At 32.8% G+C, this 20839-nt stretch overlaps 1 protein-coding gene and 1 long non-coding RNA gene across 2 annotated transcripts in view; both read left to right on the forward strand.

The window, feature by feature from the left end:
* Positions 1 to 20839, forward strand: part of LOC145247293 (glucagon-like peptide 1 receptor) — a 567758-nt gene that overhangs the window by 161636 nt on the left and 385283 nt on the right. The window lies entirely within an intron of this gene.
* Positions 12755 to 13425, forward strand: LOC145247292 (uncharacterized). The gene is made up of 2 exons (XR_013863236.1): positions 12755 to 13331; positions 13395 to 13425. It is a non-coding gene; the product is annotated as an uncharacterized LOC145247292 (long non-coding RNA).

The following is a 20839-nucleotide window of genomic DNA, read 5'->3' on the forward strand; positions in this document are numbered from 1 at the left end:
AATACTATTAAAAACCCGCCGAATATAATTCAACCTATGTCACGGTAACATATATTGAGCGAGTTTTTAACAGTGTTTTATCCGGTTTTTTATTTATAACATCTTTTCCCACACTTACCGTGCTAAAGAGAAAATCAGACGCCTTCTTGAATGTTCCAATACATCGGTAAACACTGTATGGTTTTCGAGCTGAATAAACATGTTACATTGAATAAAAACACAATAAATATATCCAGTTTAGTAGAAAAGTAACTTATCTTGCCTTTGGTAACATTTATTTGTTATATATTTCTATTTGGACAACTGTTTCGAATCTATGTGTAGAGTAATACAAACCCCATAAAATATTTATTAAACAAAGAAATAAAAAAATATTTATTAAACAAAGAAATAAAAAAAAAACTTTTGATAAAAACTAATCGAATAAGGCATTAATACAATTACATCTAAATCTAATCTTCGTAAAAGGACAAACAAGTTGTGTGAATCCATTTTGTTCTGCAAATTAATTTTGTAAAATGTACGATGTTGACAATATAACAAATATTCTTAAAATTAAGAAAAAAAACTTTATTTTCTATGTTTGATTCAGATTTTGAAAACGTGCATAGATTTAATTCATACATTGTCTTCCATTTGAGTAAAGTGACGTTTATTTTTCGTTTATGTGTTTGTGTCAACAAAACTTACTGTAAAAGTCAGGCATGGCCAAAGATGAAGTACTGTTGCCACATTTGGGCAGAAGCTGATAGAAGCAGGTTATCCTGCCTTGACAGAGTTCAAAATAGACTTCGTAGCTTAGGGCAAAATGCCCATTTTCTCTTCCCTGCAACCACTTTCCCACAGAAGAGATGCTGCGAACCTGTCTCTGCTTTATCGTTATTTTCATGGCAAGTGCTCCCCCTCGTCCAACTTTTACGAAAAACACTCGTCTAGCCAAAACCACTATCAATATTTCCACACTCCTTATCTGTGCCCAAACCTAAACGTAGATTCCATGAACAAAGCTTCTTTTGTAGAACTGCTCGACTGTGGAACTGTCTTCCGTTTGCCTGCTTTCCAGTTGACTACAATTTGATTGTCTTCAAGTCCAACGTAAACAAGTTCTTATGAACCATCCCCCTAAGTAATCTAATTTACAAAATTTTCAATACTTATGTAACCTATTAAACCTTATCATCGAGTGGCCTCCGGGTCTTGATCAGTGGTGACTCCTTTGTTAAAAATAAAACAAACAAAAAAACAAAACAAAACAACAAAAAAAAAAAACAAAATAAAAAAAACTAAAAGAAGTAGGAGTAAGTGCACAATTCTAATTCGTTACAATGGCGGGCAACAACAAGAATCTTGCGTCAAATTTGTTGTTCTTTTTTAATAAAACCAAATAAGATTTGAATTTAATAAAATACGTATCAAGTGCTCTTGAACGCCAAATCATAACGTAATATTATGAAAATAAACAAATATTGTATTTGTTTGAAATTTATCAGAAATATATTTCAGAGATATACTCCATCTTCAGTGCGTTGTTTTGTTTATTTTTTTTCTTTTCTTCTTCCTTGCAATCTTTTACAGTTGGAGTAAGAAAACAAACATACATTTCTTTCTCCAACTTTACAAAATGACAAGGAAGAAGAAAAAGAGAAACAAAACAACACACTGAAAATGGAGTATACCTCTGAAATATATTTGTGATAAATTTAAACAAGTATAATATTACGTTGTGATTTGGCTTTCAAGCGTACTTGATGCGTATTTTATTTTATTGAATGGGTTTTTTTTCGAATAGTAAAATACGTATTTTCAGAGAATTGAACCGTTCTTTTTCTTTTTCACCTTACATGCCATAAATGATGGTAAGTCTGTGTATTACTTGAGATGTTTGAAGTGTAGTCAAAATAATGTTTATAATATAATCATACGTCTAAATATCGTAATATATATATACACATATACATACACACACATACACACACACGCGCACACACACACACACACATATATATATATATATATATATATATATATATATATATATATATATATATATATATATATATACTAGCATGGGTGCCAGGCGTTGCCTGGGTGTTTGGAGGTGTATGGTGAGCAAAAAATTAAAAGGTCAATTTTTAAAACTTTGACACCTATTATGACCCCTTACAATTTATTCTTTTGGGCTCAAATCGAGTTATTAAGTTGGATCGATGTACAAGAAACCTATATCTTAAATTTCAAGTGTGTAAACCCAAAAGTGTCGGAGGAGTTTGATATAGTTCTTAAAAGTCAACTCGTTGCACTTTAAGTCCTTAACAGCTAGATTTCTCGCCGAAAACCAAATCTTAGTACCCTGTATATTAAATTTCGAGTCTGTAAACCAAAATTGACAGAGTTATTGCGTAGGGAAATGTACACAGAAAGGCACACAGACACACAGACACACAGACACACTATACCACTATCAGCCGGTCACTGAGGTGTGACTGACAGACGTGCTATAGTAAATCTCTTAAAGCGGTCTCATGAAGATATGAAGATGGGCCAGTCATTAGGGTCTGTGTATTAAGAAGAAAATCATACCTGAGATGTTGGATCTGGGTGTGGCTCCTTTCTTTTCTCAAGATGATCTCTTCACCCTGGTGGCATTCTGGTGGGAATCTTCATCTCTTTGTCCTCAGGGCCGCCTTTCGACTTCAGACATTTATGAAGGCATTCATGGCCGGTGGAGGAGAAATCCTTCACGACTGAGACAATTTTTATTTTTGTACCTTTTCTCCACGTTAAAAAACGACCCTGGTGTCTAACTCTGTCCCGTGGGAAGGCATAGTAAATAGGTACATAAGGTATAACTAACTATTTTATTTTACAAAATATATATTACAATACATATTACAATTAATTTTTACAATTAAAACTGGATAATAGGCTTTTCGAAGCAAACTAACCTACCCTAACTAGTGTTGAGGGAGGGTGTACGCCCCCGTGTACGGAGAGACTGACTATGCGGCCTCACATCATGGTGGTCGTGCAGGAAAGAGACAGAAAGATAGCAAGGGAATTATGGGAAGGGATTTCTTTGTATCTCTACGCTCATGGACAATTTACCATCCGTCCAGGCTGCAGAGTGTGTTAGAAACAGTGGCACAAAGAAATAGTGCCACAACACAGACACGTTCACTTTTATATATATACTAGCATTGGTGCTCGACGTTGCCCGGGTGTGAGGTGTATGCTGAGCCAAAAAAAGCAAAAACGGTCAATTTTTTTAAAATTTGATTCCTATTATGACCCCGTAACTTTCATTGTTTAGGGCTTAGGGCTCTAATCAAGTTATTTAGTTAAATCAATGTCCAAGGAACATATATCTAAAATTTCAATGTTTAGACCCAAAAGGAGAGTGGTAGAGTTCTCAAAGGTCAAATTGTTGAACTTTGACACTTTATCAGCTAAATTTCTGGCCGAAAATCTGTCACAGATTTTCCCAAATCTTAGTACCCTGTATATCAAATTTCGAGTCTGTAGACTAAAAATTGACAGAGTTATTGCGTAGGGAAATGTACACAGACACACACAGAGACAGACACATAGACGGACACACAGACACGTTTACTTTTATAGAAACACTAGCATTGGTGCCCGGCGTTGCCCGGGTATTTGGAGGTGTTTGTTGAGCGAAAAAAAAACTGGTAGTAGGAAAGTTTGGTAGAGTTCTCAAAGGTCAAATTGTTGAACTTTGACACCTTATCAGCTAAATTTCTTGCCGAAAATCTGTCACATAGATTTTCCCAAATCTTAGTACCCTGTATATCAAATTTCGAGTCTGTAGACTTTTATAGAAATACTAGCATTGGTGCCCGGCGTTGCTCGGGTATTTGGAGGTGTTTGTTGAGCAAAAAAAAAAAAAACGGGTAGTAAGAAAGGAAGCTCGATGACGTTCCACGAAGGAGGAAAAGAACAGGGGAAAAACTGACGTCTTTGCTGTTACGACCACCGCCAAACCGGAAGTGACGTAGGTTTAAATTAAGGCTAGACAATCAAAAAGAGGGGATGACTTTCGAAAATATCGGTGAAAAAAGCAACCCATCCCTGTAGAAAAGTGCCCAATTGAAGGTGAAGATATTAATGTTTTTAGCCAATTTTTCGATATTTGTCGTCTGAAGGGTAGTCCTTCAAAACGATACTGATTTTGTGAACATCTGTCGCCTCTGTCAAAAGTTTTAGCCACACATACAAGCATACATACATACATACATACATATTGGTAACAAAAAATTTTCGACCCAAATCGATTAAAACGCTTGCCCTATCTCTGAATACCCTTTATGGAAAATTTCAAATGTTTAGACCGGAAATTGTCTGAGTAATTTGGTAGAGACCGCAGAGGTAATTTTTTTTAAACTTTGCCCCCTATTATGACCCCTTAACATTTATAGGTATCGGCTCAAATCACGTTATTAAATTAGACCCATGTACAAGAAACCTATATCTGAAATTTAAAGTGTTTAGACCCCAAATTGTCGGAGGAGTTTGGTAGAGTTCTCAAAGGTCTACTCGTAGAACGTTGACCCCTTAATCGCCAAATTTCTGGCCGAAAACGGATCACTAAGATTTTCCCAAATCTCAGTGCTCCTAATAGCAAATTTCGAGTCTGTAGACTGAAAGATGACAGAGTTGTTGCGTAGGGAAATTTACACAGACGGACACACAGACAGACACTTTCACTTTTATATATATATATACTAGCATTTCAGCCCGGCGTTGCCCGGGTGTTTGGATGTGTATTTTGAGCAAAAATAAAAGCAAAAAAAAGCAACAAAAAAATAACAAATGGTAGTAGGAAGGCAGGCTCGAACACGTACTGCAAAGGAGGAAAAGAACGGGTAAAACGGGACGTCTATGCTGTTACGACCGCCGCCAAACCAGAAGCGACATTTTTTTTTTTGTCTAGACAATCAAAAGCAAAGGATAACTTTCAAAAATATCGGTGAAAAAAGTGACCCCCTCCCTGTAGCAGGTGCCTAGTTGAAGGTGAAGATATAAATGTTTTTTAGCCAATTTTTCGATATTTGTCGTATGAAACGTCGAACTGATAAACGATTATGATCTTGGTAAAATCTGTCGCCTCTCTCAAAAGTTTTAGGCAGACATGCAAACATACATACATACATACATTTAGATATGTGTAACTAAATATTTTCGACCCAAGCCGATGAAAAGGCTTGCCATATCTCTGAATACCCTTTATATAAAATTTCAAATGTTTACACCAGAAGTCAATTTTTTTAAAAACTTTGACCAGTTTTTTTTTTTTTTACCCCTTAACATTTATTGTTTTGGGGTCAAATCAAGTTATTAAGTTAGATCTATGTCCAAGGAACCTATATCTAAAATTTCAAGTATTTAGACCCAAAATTGTCGGAGGAGTTTGGTAGAGTTCTCAAAGGTCAAATCGTTAAACTTTGACCCCTTTACAGCCAAATTTCTGGCCGAAAACAGATTACAGAGATTTTCCCAAATCTTAGTAGCCTGTATACAAAATTTCGAGTTTATAGAGTAAAAATTGACAGAGTTATTGCATAGGGAAATGTACACAGACACACAGAGAGACACCAGACACACAGACATGTTCACTTTTATAGATATTTAGGTAGATAGATATATAGTGGGCCCAAAGTCACTGACCCATTTTAATGTTTAATAACTTTGTTTATTTCAACAGTCATATGCATGAAATTATAGTATCATAAAAAAGCGATAAACTTTATTTTACCTTAGTAAGCTTGAGAAACTTGTATTGTTCAATGTGAAAAATAACTGCAAATGCCTTCCATTTTCTGCTTCACAAATTTGAGCTCTTTTGATTATTTCTGCCATAACCTTTTCCAAAGTTTCCGGCATTATTTTTCTGATTTCTCTACTGATGTTTTCCTTTGGCTCTATTAAAGATTGGAACTTGTTGACAAAAACCTTTTGCTTTAGATATTCCAACAAGAAAATATCGGGGCTACTGAGATCAGGAGAACGATATGGCGAATTGGAACTTGTTGACAAAAACCTTTTTTTTCTTTTTTTTTTACATGGTGGTCACCACTTATCAAGGCCCGGAAGCCACTCAGGGATAAGGGTTATTGCAAGTACAGTACGTTAGTGTGGAGATTTAGTGAAGTGTTTACTTAAGGGGGCGGTTCATTAGGAATTTGTTAACGTTGGACTTGAAGACATCCAGGTTGTAGTCAGATGGGAAGCAGGCAGACGGAACAGAGTTCCACAGGCGTGCAGTTCAAAGAAAGAAACTTTTGCTTTAGATATCCCCACAAGAAAATATCGGGGCTAGTGAGATGAGGAGAACGATATGGCGAATTGATACATTATTCAGCCTTGATTTTGATTGTAATGACTAAGGCTGTGACAACAGAATATTCTTTTCATTGTTTTGACTTTTAAGTATTTTTTACATAGGCTTCACCATTATCAAGGCTCAGGGACCACTCGAGGATAAGGATTAAGAGTGTATAGTAGTCAATTGGACAATATAGTAATCGTTAGTAACTGAAATTCGGTAAATTTGTTAACTTAAGTAGAACGGCTCATATAGGACTTGTTTACGTTGGACTTGAAGACAATCAGATTGTAGTCAGCTGGAAAGCAGGCAAACGGAAGATAGTTCCACAGACGTGCAGTTCTAAGAAATAAACAAAAATAACAATAATAATAGGAAGAACAATAATAACAATAATAATAATAATAATAACAATAATAATAACAATAATAATAATAATTACAACAATAATAATAATAATAACAATGATAATAATAATAATAATAACAATAATAATAATAATAATAATAATAATAATAATAATAATAATAGCAATAATAATAATAATAACAATAATAATAATAATAATAATAATAATAATAACACTAATAATAATAATAATAATAATAATAATAATAATAATAACTAGCGGGACCTGTAGAAATTCCACAGCAGCATTTTTCATATTTAATATATTGTTGCTGGGCATGCTGTGAACGTTCTGTTCAGCATGAATGAAGGCACAATCATATTATTCTACTTTTTAATTAAAACTGTATCGCCTCCTTACTAAAATAATAACTTTGATATATTTCCTGGGCGGATGATTTCATTACAAACACACCGGTCAATTAACTCACATTTTATCATTGTTCATAATTATTGAATATGTTACTATGTTCAACAATAATATTTCATAATTTCACTTCACATTATCGCCCCTCCCTTTACTAAAATAGTAAATTTGATATAATGTATCGGCTGATTATTTTATTTAAAAAAAAACACAGCTATCAATTAACTCACATTTCATCATTTTTAATAATTCTTGGATATGGTACTAATTTTGACAATTTTTCATCATTTAAACTCACCATATCGCACACCTTACTAAAATAATAACTTTGATATATTTCTAGACTGATCATTTCATTACAAACACACACATCAATCAACTCACATTTCATCATTTTCCGTAATTCTTGGATATGTTACTAATTTCGACAATATTTTTTATAATTCAAACCAACGTTGTCGTCCAACCTTACTAAAATAATAACTTTGATACATTTGCTGGGCTGATTATTTAATTACAAACACTAATCAATTAATCTCCATTTCATCATTTTTCATAAATCTTGGGTATGTTACTAATTTCGACAATCATTTTTCATAATTTATACCCACATTATCGCCCCCCTCTCTCCTTAATAAAATAATAACTTTGAAATATCGTCTGGACTTATTATCTTTTTTACAAACACACTAAACCATGAAATCATATTTAATCATTTTTCATAACTCTTGGATATGTTACTTTCGACAATCATTTTTCATAATTTTAACCCACTTTTTGTCCTTCCCTCTTTACTAAATAATAACTTTGATATATTGTCTAAGCTGATTTTTTCCTTACAAATACACCAATCAATTATCTAATATTTCGTCATTCTTAGATATGTTACTAATATCGACAATAATTTTTCTTAATTTAAGCCTTCCTTATCTTCTTCCCGTTTACTTATATAATAACTTTGATATATTGTCTCGCCTTATTATTTTATTATAAACACACCAATCAATTAAATCACATTTTGTCATTTTTCGTAATTCTTGGATATGTTACTAATTTCGACAATAATTTTTTTATAATTTAAACCATCTTTATCGCCCTCTCTTACTAACATAAATACTTTGATATATTTCCTGGGGTGATTATTTTATTATAAACACACAATCGATTAACTCACATTTAATCATTGTTCATAATCCTGGATATGTTACTAATTTCGACAATAATTTTTATAATTAAAATCCCACATTATACCTCTCCCTCCTACTTATATAATATATTTGATATACTGTCTGGGCTTATTATATCATTACAAACACACCAATCAAGTAACTCCCATTTCATCATTTTTCATAATTCTTGGATAGGTTACTAATTTTGACAATAATTTTCATAACTTTAACCCACAATGGCGCTTCCCCTTACTTAAATAATAACTTTGATATATTGTCTGTGTTGATTATTATTTTTTTTTATTTTTCTTTTTTTTTTACACAGTGATCACCACTTATCAAGGTCCGGAAACCACTCAGGGATAAGGGTTATTGCAAGTACATTACGTTAGTGTGGAGATTTGATGAAGTGTTTACTTAAGGGGGCGGTTCATTAGGAATTTGTTAACATTGGACTTGAAGACATCCAAGTTGTAGTCCGGAGGGAAGCAGGCAGACGGAACAGAGTTCCACAGGCGTGCAGTTCTAAGAAAGACGCTTTGTTCATGGAACCGCGTTTTGATTTAGGCACAGATATAGAGTGGGGGAAATTTTTCACAGTGGATTCAGCTAGACGGGTGTTTTTCGTGAAAGATTGGCGAGGGGGACCAGGGATTGGAGTTCAGACGAGCACCTGCCATGAAAATAATGATGAAACAAGGACAGGCTCGCAACGTCTCCTCTGTGGGAGAGAGGTTGCAGGGTAGAGAAAAGGGCATCCCCCACTAAGCCAGGAAGTCTATTTTGTACTCTGTCAAGGCATGATAGGCTGTTTTGGCAGCTCCTGCCCAGATATGGCAACAGTATTCCATCCTTGGACGTACTTGGCTTTTATATAGATAGAGAATTGCATCAGTAGTGAGATATCTTCTGGAGCGGTAGAAGGATCCCACCATCTTTCCAGCGACCTTGGCAACAGACTTTTCAAACAAGTCAATCAATTCTGGGTATTCTCATAATATATGTTTCACCTATCTTATCCAATCCCGGGTGACGCCGCATATTCTGCTAATATATATCATTCGCCTATCTCATTCGATCCCAGGTGACGCTGGGTATTTTGTTACTATATGTTTTCCACCTATCTCATTCAATACTGGGCGACGCTTTCTGATAGTATGTATTTGCACATCTCATTCAATCCCGGGACTGACTTCATATCCCCCACCCCACTGTTGAAAATATATATTAAATAATGTAATGTTTTAATCGTAAACTGTTTCAGCCATTTCCGGGACTGACTTTATATCCCCAACCCACTGCTAAAAATATACATGAACTAATGTAATGTCAAAATAGTAAACTGTTTCAGCCATTTCCGGGACCGACTTTATATCCCAACCCACTGCTAAAAATATACATGAAATAATATAATGTCTAAATAGTCTGTTTCAGAAATACATGAAATAATATAATGTCTAAATGTCTGTTTCAGCCATTACCGGGACCGACTTCTTATCTTCCATCCGACTGTTAAAAATATACATTAAATAAACTAAAGTCCAAAACGTAAATGGTGGCAGCTATTTCCGGAACAGACTTCATATTTCCCACCCCAATGTTAAAAATATACATTAAATAAAGTAATGCGTAAATGGTTTCACCCATTTTCGGGACTGATTTAATATCCCCCACCCCACTGTTAAAAATATACATGAAATAAAGTAATGTTTAAATCGTAAAGGGTTTGAGTAATTTCCGGGACTAACTTCATATCCCGTAACCCACTGCTTAAAATATACTTAAAATAAAGTAATGTTTAAATCATAAACTGTTTCAGCAGCTTTTCGAAAGTAATACATAAAAACATTAACACGGTTAGAGATTAGGCAACCATTGCTTCAACATGAATTTCTGAGTGTAGTATCAGTTTCAGCATTCCAGTGACTTAAATCCCTCCTTTTTTTTTTGGTCTTGGTTAATGGAGGAGAAATCTTTCATTACTGATACAATTTTTATTTTTGTTATTGACCAGAGAGCCCCTTTAGGGGAGCTGGTTTCCCCCTAAACTTTTAACGTATCTTATGTCTAATTCCGCCCTTGTGGGGAGGCAAGTAAACAAAAAAAAATAATGAGAACGGACATTTTCCAGGGCATTTTATAATTAATCAGGAGTAACACTTCTAGGGCATTTTGTAATTAAATCAGAAATAACTTTTTCCGGTTACTTTTTTAATATTAAAACTTTGTTACATTAAACATAGTACCTATTCACAATGACTCCCTACGGAACAGATTTAGACACCGGGTTCGTTTTTTTAACGTGGAGAAAAAAATTGTCTTAGTCGTAAAGGATTTCTCTTCCACTGAGAGAGAAGAAATTGAAATGTAGCACCTGAAGAACAGATACTACACTTTGATCTTTATATATAATTCATTTCGTGAAAATGAAAATTACAATCAAAATAATTCAATGTAAATTTGATCTTAGCTCAAAGGCCAAGAAAGACAAATCATTTTTATTAGCTTTGCCTCAACAGCGACCCCACTTTCTTTTTTAGGAATGCACAGCATGATAACGGACGGAGTGATAAGCGTAATAATAATAATAATATAATGATGATAATAATAATAATAATAATAATAATAATAATAATTATTATTATTATTATTATTATTATTATTATTATTATTATTATTATTATTAACAATAATAAGCTAGCCAGAGAGTTAAAAGGGATTATGATGATGAAGAAAATCAAAATAATACCTATAATAGTAGGAGCACTAGGAACAATTCGGAAAAAAAACTTTTTAAAAAATGAATCGGAGAAATTGGAACCAGAGGAATTGCTGCAAAGATACAACGACTAACGATAATGAAAACGGCTGAAATATTAAGGAAAACCCTTGAATGTGGAGAATAATACACATGAAACACGTGAGCTAGACAAACTGCTGCAGAGGAAAAATATAAACAAGCGTTACATGGAATGAAGATCACTGAAGCTACATATCAACAAGTTCTACATCACCATCACGCATCTCTCCCATTTTCTCATCCCCTCCCGCCCTAAAAAAAGGTGTGATACCAAATAGCCAAGAAGAGTCAAGGAAGATGGAAAAACCGAGGAGAGAGCGCTGACCAGACTTCCGCTGGACAAGCGCCAAGAGAACGGGGACTCAAATTCCAGTACAGACCAATGGCTGCTGCCAACGAGAAATCAATAGTGAGCGGCTGTTGCGATAACGCAGATTTATTTCCAAATGCTATCGAAGGAGGTGGAGAGTGCTTGACTTATTGTCACTCAGCTTCCAGTGAACACCACAGGTTTTCAATCAAATCTTTGATGACCTGTGTGAAAGCTCCATGTGAGTCAATCATAATCATAATAACAATAATAACAACAACAACAATAGTAATAATAATAATAATAATAATAATAATAATAATTATCTATATATTAATTTGCTTGTACGTACGGTGTCACGTCATCATCATCGCAAACATTAAATAATGAAACGCGTCATCATCATCGCAAACATTAATTAATGTGAATTATCTCCCTTTATTGTTCAATCTTTATCAGTTAAAAATCAGTAACCACTTTTATTTCCCAAAAGTTCCCCCCCCCCCAAAAAAAATAATAATAACTGTCTATTTATGGTTCCGGATTATTTTAAAGGCAATTATGCATAGAAGGTATCGTTCCACAGTTTAAATAGTATAGTATTTTACTTACATTTTTAACAATGTCTTCTGTTTATTATTGTAGGAAGGCTTATTCTGTTTTATTCAGTAATAAATATATTTTTTTACATTTAACGCTACGAGTACGTTTTTTTTTTTTACTGTGCCACTTTATGTTTTTTTATTTATTTTTTATTTACACAACAAAAAATATGTTTAGAAATACATGTTACAAAAGTCAAGAATGACTTTATTAAATAAAAAAAAGTCACATTTCGCAAATACACAGAGTCAAAACATATTTTACGTCTTGTTCTGTTTTGTTTTTGTTTTACAGCATATCAATCCTTTTTCGTGTTATTTAATGCCGAATTGAGTAATTTTGTAACATTTATACAGCTTCACGTTGTTTACATAGTTATTACTTATGTTTTGTTCATTTTATTTAGCTTCTTTTACAGGCATTCATCTTCTAATGCCCACCGGCACAACAATTTTTTTAATATGAAATAAAACAGTGTTTCATTACTTACGGTTTAATTTATTTAAAGAAATATTTATTTCCTATTTAAAGATTTTCAGTATATTTTATTTAACTGAAGAATTTTTCCCTTATTTGGTCGACCTAGACGAGAGGATCCAAAATGGCCGACCAGGACTGAGATATGACACGTGACCGGATGTAAAGGAAGAAATATCTCATGTATTTAATTTAAGCCGTCGTTTCGTATCTTACAACATATACAACAAATAAATGTTAAATAATAATGAAACCTTACCAAAACAAAACGAAAAAACGAAGTAAAAAAAAAAAAAAAAATATCTGACAATTCATCGGCTCTAGCTGAAATAATTTATTAAGGAAACAACGGCTCGAGCTTATACTAATAAATAGCAACTTACACACAAATAAATGTTAAATAATAATGAAACCTTACCAAAACAAAACGAAGTAAAAAAAAAAAAATATCTGACAATTCATCGGCTCTAACTGAAATAATTTATTAAGGAAACAACGGCTCGAGCTGAAATAATTTATTAAGGAAACAACGGCTCTAGCTGAAATAATTTATTAAGGAAACAACGTAAATAAATAAATTAGAGAAAAGGAAAAAAAAACAATTTGCAACTTACCTGCATGGCGTCGTCTGCTGAAATTTACGGCAAATGAGTCGTTTATAAGATATGCATTTTTTTTTAACGGTAAATGTTACCTTACCAAAACAAAACGAAGTAAAAAAAAAACAAAAAAAAAAACGGAAAATTCATCGGCTCTAGCTGAAGGGAAAAAAAACATAACGAATGAAGGTTTTTGTTCATATTTTTTTAGACAGGGTATTTATTTAGAAAAGGAAAAAAAAAACATCACGAATGAAGGTTTTTGTCCATATTTTTAGACAGGGTATTTAGAAAAGGAAAAAAAAAACATCACGAATGAAGGTTTTTGTTCATATTTTTAGACAGGGTATTTTTCTGTTACGTGCGTTAAGAACAGATTAAAATTTCTTATTGCTGTGTCTGTTTTCATACCATACGCTTCCCTATACATGGCCTCGTCCACATGTGACCATTTCATGTTACCTACCGATCCAGACACATGCTTAACCTTTCTTTTAATACGGGACCAGTAGCCCTCTATACTGTTCGTACAGACACCTGTGACGGGGTCTACGAAATGTTCAGAGTGATTTACTGTGCCGTGTTGGTAACCGAGTGATGTAAGCCTGCTATAACTCCTCCATTCATCTGTGAATATGGTAGACCCCGGTTCCACATTTTCTAAAATAGCCGCTTCTAGGGTGACGGCCGTCCGGTCGGGTATTTGACGCAAAAAACCGAGTTTCGCTGTTCTGTCATAAAACCCTATTACCCATTCTTGCCTACTAACTCTGCCAACGTTATTTTTTCGTTTGAAAAGTAAACTTCCGTCTACTTCAACTATGTGTCCCGTTCCGCCCAACTTTTTTTTATCTTTTAATAACTTGCTCGTGCATATATCTCTGTAATACTCAAACCATTGAATGGCGACACCCGTAGAAACCCCACTGAAATTTGCGGAAGTAGTCACAGGTGTCTGTGAAACAAAATCGAACATAATTTGCAGTATAGTGTGAATATGGAGCTTTGACTTCTCGAAAAAGGTGCCATTCCGCACCGACATCCTTGTACCACACATAGTGCATCTCCAACAAACTGTGTCTAGTTTAAACGCTGGATATGGCCTGATACACATTGAATGTCCACAATCACATATTTTCTGGGTTGACACGAGCTGTTTACTTTGGGCATACTGTAATCCTTTCTCCTGGGTAAAATTAAGGAGAATTTCCATTCTTGGAGAAGTAGCCATTTTTTAGAAGCGATACGGTAGAGAGAAGAGCAGTGTTGCCAACTGATATTTCCAAAACTAGATTAGGGAATTAAAGAAGGCCTAAATCAGCCCATTAGTATCTCATGGGTTAAAAAGTGCCATTTTAGCACATAGATGTTAATGTTTATATGGAACCTTCCAGCAGGGCACAGCCCCTAAAAAGGTCAAAGAAAGGGAAAAGTAGAGAAAGTAAATTCAAGTGCCTATCAGGGTTGCCAGCTTGGCTTTTTTTTTCAATTTTGGCTTCAAATTTGGCTTTTTTCTGATAATTTTATATAAATATTTATTAAATATAGATTATTAAAGAAAAAGTTATAATAAAGTAATTTAAACAGTTGGTTGGATATCAAAACTTGTAGATTAAAAAAAAAAACTTTTGACCTCCAACTCCCATTCATGGATTTACATGAGGAAAACAGTCCCCCTCTGCACTAAGGGAATATCACACCTAAATGTTTAATCCGGTTTCACAGTTATTTACTAAATGTCTATATGGACCCTTTCAAAAAGTTCACAGTTGAGTATGAAACCATTTTGGGGACATTTTTTAGTGCTGGTGCCTTGTCTCTGCCAATTAAGTCACTGAGTATATTTCCTCTGAAATAATTAATTATTGTATTTTTCGTTTGAAATTCTTTAAAAGTAGTGTTCTGAAATTAATTGAATCAATTTATTTTGTAATTTATAGAAATTTGAAAACTTATAACTATAGCTATTTAAAGTTGTATTTAAAATGAATATTTTTTAAGTATTCATATACTTTTTCCTGAGTAGTCCCAAAAGTTTCATTAAAAGTCAATAATTATAGATTTTCTAACTATCTTGGATCAATAGACATATTTGCCTTAATAATGACGCATAGATTGTCCTTGGAAACAAAGTCTAGTTTTAGAGTTATGACTAAAATTAAATTTATCAATATTTTAGAGATATTTTAAGTTGATACCTCCAATCCCCTGATTAAATTTGGTCTTCTGATGACTGACATAATTATTTTAAGAATATGATTGACAAATAGAAACTTATGTACAAATTGTACCAATAAATATGGTATGGAAAAAAATGGCACTAGTAAAAATGGTAAGTAGATGTGGAGTCTAAGAATAACCAACTACCTTTCAATTATGCTGTCATCTTAGAAATATGTCGATTATACTCACATGTTTACTCATTTTAAGTGTTTTCTTCATATTTCATGTGTAATACTAAATAGATGCTAACTCCAAATGGTTACTAATGTCATAATCGTAAAAAAACAAACATTTATAAACATCTTTTTTATGTAATCTGTCCCCGTTGTCAATCAATGCTTATATTAAAGTGTAGTACCTGCTCTGATGACCTAACTTTATCTAGTCTGTCCTTAGTCGATGAAAGAAAAATTCTTCTAAATTGGGGTATATAATTTTGGCTATGGGAGATAAATTCTGTGCCTTTTACTTTTTCAGGCAATTTCATTTGGTTTTACAATTTTGACTAAAATGATACAGCTACACAACATTGATAATCTTTATAGTCAAGAAGAAACCATAAATAATGATGAAATTAAGTATTTAGAAGAAGTTCTCCACTATTTGCCATGAATTTTCAACTTATTACTTTTTATTTTCAGGAAGAATTGTGTTTCTATTTGCTACCATTGACCAAATTTAAATAAGTTCTTTTGCATTGTTATAAATAATATATATGTTCATATGTGCCTTTTATACAATGTCATTTTACTCCATTTGAAAATGTTCCATTAATTATTGTAAATACATTCAATTCTACAGACTTGCGATTCTGCATCTTTCATGTATATATAAACAAATCAGAAAAACTGAACTTTTTGGACAAGTTATATTTCTGTTACCTTTCTACCACATTTACCTCTGCTCTGACAGTCTATTCACATGAACTATCACAAACATTTATGGTCATAGCTGTGTTTTAATTCAATATTCGTTTTATTCTTGTTTTGATGTTTTTTTATATTTTCTAAAAATAAACTGAATGAGTTCAACCTTATTTATGTAAAAGCCCAACTCACTTCTTCATTCTCTCATGATTTTTGTGTTTGTCGTTATATCCAATCTGTGATAGTAATTAATGAAAAGTATTTTGAACACATTTTTCAGCTATATTGAAGATGTTGACTCTCAAATGTTTGTGTTTTTCCTCTGTTTTATTTTCTTAATGCAAAGTCCTTCTTTATGAAATTGAAACCGTAGCCTCTTTGATATATTTTTAAGGGAATTAAAAAATATATTTATTTATAAATTCACACTGTGAAACATAAGTCTATATATTTTTAAATCGTACTGGAGGATGTTAAAGAAAAATAACATGTGAAAATGTTATATTTAAATAATTTAAGTTAATAATCTTGTATATCTCCTTTCGCAGATGAAATTCTGGTTATATGCCCTTAAAATGCTATCATGTTAAAATGGGTGATCACTTTATGTTTATATCTGAGACTGATCTCTCACTCTAAATTCGAAAATACACAGGTTTTTCTAAGATATACAAACGTAATTGTTTAAAAAAGTAGATCTATTCGTTGGGGGGGGGGCTCTAAAGTTCTCATTTACAAATTTACCAACTTTTCCTTAAATTATTTAATATTAAAATAATACTAAATATTCTTCAATGATTTCTTGTATAATATTTAACATATCTAAACTGTATAATTTATTGTAATGATATTAAAAACCATTCCCTGTTAAATTAAAACCGAAAATATGCTAGGAGGGGGAGCATATTTTTCAGTTTCAATTTCGTAGGTAACATCTTTGTCAATAAAAATACTACAAAACTAATATAGTAAAAAAATACAGCCAATATAGGAGTTAAAAACTTCAATATAGTCAATTTTTCTTTAATTTTCAATTTGGCTTTTTTTTTGGCTTTTTTTTACTAATAGCAACTTACACTAATTATTAGCAAAAGAAAAACACAATTCTCCTTTCATTCAGTTTTTAAGATATGCATTTTTTGTCCCTAATCTGCATTCTAAACTATTTGGGGGGGGTCACAAATATAACTGAACACAATAAAAGAAATTACTTTTCAATAAATTGTTTATTGCATTCACTTTTATGCATTTTGTTAAAATTTTTAAATAATTATTTTTTGTATTATCACCCAGACTTAGGGTTATTATCAGGAACGGGCGTGTTTTTTTTTTTTTCTTTTAACACATTTCACGATAGACATTCATATGGGCAAGATTTAAAACAAACAAAACTGGTTACATGTCCTTAAAATGTGATCTAATCCCAAATGTGTGATCGTTTTATTTTTTTCCATTTTCCAGTTGTTTACATGTAATCGCCTAATGAAAGGAGAATTGTGTTTTTCTTTTGCTAATAATTAGTGTAAGTTGCTATTAATTAGTATAAGCTCGAGCCGTTGTTTCCTTAATAAATTATTTCAGCTAGAGCCGATGAATTGTCAGATATTTTTTTTTTTTTTTTTTTACTTCGTTTTGTTTTGGTAAGGTTTCATTATTATTTAACATTTATTTGTTGTATATGTTGTAAGATACGAAACGACGGCTTAAATTAAATACATGAGATATTTCTTCCTTTACATCCGGTCACGTGTCATATCTCAGTCCTGGTCGGCCATTTTGGATCCTCTCGTCTAGGTCGACCCCTTATTTTTATTACATTGTTAGTTAAAGTTTCAGAATAGCTAAACCCCCTCTCCATATTAAGAATGGCTTTCAGCATGATTCTTACAATAGCGGTATCAAAGTTTTTTTTGGTAAATATCCAGATACGCTACTACAGAACACCGACCACTCTAATTTGTTTTTTTATAGGTAATTGAGGTCGCTGACAACGAATCTGATAGTCAAACTTGGGGCAAATTTACCGTTTGCATGGTATTAACCCCCGAACCCACAAATAACTTTCCACCATTTTGCAGCTTCCGTTTACGCTACGCGCCTGCGCTGCAGCATGAACGACGGCTTGCTTCACCTAGCAAACTGCCTTCTCACATGGCGTACCAATCAAAAAATTACGGACTGACATTTTTGTAATGACTTACAGTTAAAGAAAAGTACAACAAATTGGGGGACTTTTTTTTTTTTGTCTCGCGTAGTTTTAATGTGGTTTACAAAAACATAAGCACCAAACCTCTTTATGTTCTTCATTCTTTTTTTGCGGGGGGGGATTCAATTATAGAACTTATGTGGCTTAATAGGTGCTTTTGCAGTTTAGTTAAACGTTTTTCCGTAAGTAACGCACCGACATTTACCAACTAGAACACCATTTAACATTTTTCCAAAGATTTTACTGTGTACATTGGGGGCGCGAGCGGGGGGGGCGGATGTGATGTTGGGGCGCGCTTTACAGGTAAAAAAAAATAACCAGATAAATTACCCCCCTACTCCAACTTGGAGTGCTTTCCTTTTCTTGTTTTATTTCTTTTTCAGCTAATTTTAATTTTTCCACCCAAAAAGTGCTATAATGTATTTTTGAAAATTAGAAAATTCTATGTTCTGGAAAAAAAAAATCCCCTACCCCAACATAGTTTGCTTGGTGAAGCCGTCATTTATGCTACAACGTGCATGCGCGTAGCATAAACGGAAGCTGCAAAATGGTGGAAAGTAGTTCGTGGGTTCAGGGGTAAATACCATGCAAACGGTAAATTTGCCCCAAGTTTGACTATCAGATTCGTTGTCAGCGACCTCAATTACCTATAAAAAACAAAACAAATTAGAGTGGTCGGTGTTCTGTAGTAGCGTATCTGGATATTTACCGGGTTTTTTTTTTCTTATTTTAAAACAAATTATGAAAAAAAGATACAAGACATTAAATTTTTGTTCATTAAATCGCTATTTAGGTGAAGGTTCAAAATAGTTAACCCTTCTCCCCATAACCGTTTTTTTATGCAGTAAAATACTTTGTTTCAATAATTATGACTTAAATAAATATTTATTCCTTATTTAAAGATTTACAGTATATTTTATTTAACTGAAGAAATATTTATTGTTCATACATATATTTTTCTCTTATTTTTTTTTACATTGTTAGGTGAAGTTTCAGAATAGTTAACCCCCCTCCTCATATTAAGAATGGTTTTCAGCATGATTCTTACAATAGTGCTATCAAAGTTTATTGATTTTTCTTATTTAACAAAAATTATAAAAAAGATACAAGAACATTTTAAACATTTTTTTCGATAAATTGTTATTTAGGTGAAGGTTTAGAATAGTCAAACTCTCTCCCCTTATTAAGAATGGCATTTTATTATTTCAGCATGATGCTTACATTTTTCTTAATATAAAAAAGATACAAGAAAATGTTAAGCTATTTTTTTTTAAATTAAAATGTTTGATCAAAGTTCGGAATAACTTACTTTATAGCCAATTAGCCAGCTTACTTAACTATATAACATTGACAATAAATTTGATAGGTATAACCTACCTCACATCATTTTGATTATCGAAAAATCAAAAGTTAACTGCAGTTCGTAAGATTTACAGAAACACTTCATTTTCTATGCATGTAATACACAAGAATCTGAATATTATAACAGATTACAATGTTTTTATGGAAAAAAACTTTTGTACAGAAAATTCAAAGTTTTCTATTTATATTATCAGGAAGTTGTGATGCATTAATTGAAATCTATATCAATAATTCGACTTAAAAAATATTTGTGAATTTCCAAATCTTCATTGAATAAAATTCAAAATAAATAGAAAAGTCTATTGCATATGTAAAATTGACAGTTGCTTATTTAACTTCATTAAAAGCCATCAAAGTCAACTAAGAGCTGCTCAATATTATGGCTTAATGGATCATTTAGCAATGAATGAAGATGGTTATCCTGGTGTACCAGTTATTCAACCAACTACACTTACAGGAAGTCCTAGGAATCTACAACAGCTTTATCAAGATGCAATGGCAGTTTTCTGTGACCTATTCATTACTTACACATGTAATCCAAAATGTCCTGAAATATTAAATAACTTGGGGTCATCAGAACTTGCACAAAATCGATGTCAGCAATGTCACACAGTTTTTTAAATTCACAATCTGACTCCCAAGAACTTGCTGACTGACCGCTATTCTCACTCCAAGCAGCTGATCGACGTCCCTGTCACCGCCTCAATCATCACCAGCACTTCCTGACAATATCAACAGCATCAGTTACGATCGCATTGGCCTTCAATAAAAGTTTAAACTAAAGTTCTTTGTTTGTTCTACTTGCTTTCCTACGTTCATTTTTATAAGGAATTTCTTACTGATGTGTTTTAAAAGATTTTAACTACCGTGGAATTTCCACGGGTCCTGCTAGTTATTATTATTATTATTATTATTATTATTATTATTATTATTATTATTATCATTGCTAGACAACAACGCTTTGACCAGTTGTATATTTTCCTAGCATTTAGAGATTTGGCCATGACATATGACTATTGCCTAAAGAAGAGAGGAGACAATGCCTGGTGTTAAATATTCACGCTGTGTATAAGGAGAAATTATTTTGATATGCAACTGGCAAAGAAACC

Source organism: Euprymna scolopes, chromosome 25 (genome assembly GCF_053919585.1).
Source record: "Euprymna scolopes isolate OS-2025 chromosome 25, ASM5391958v1, whole genome shotgun sequence".
Lineage (NCBI taxonomy): Eukaryota > Metazoa > Mollusca > Cephalopoda > Sepiida > Sepiolidae > Euprymna > Euprymna scolopes.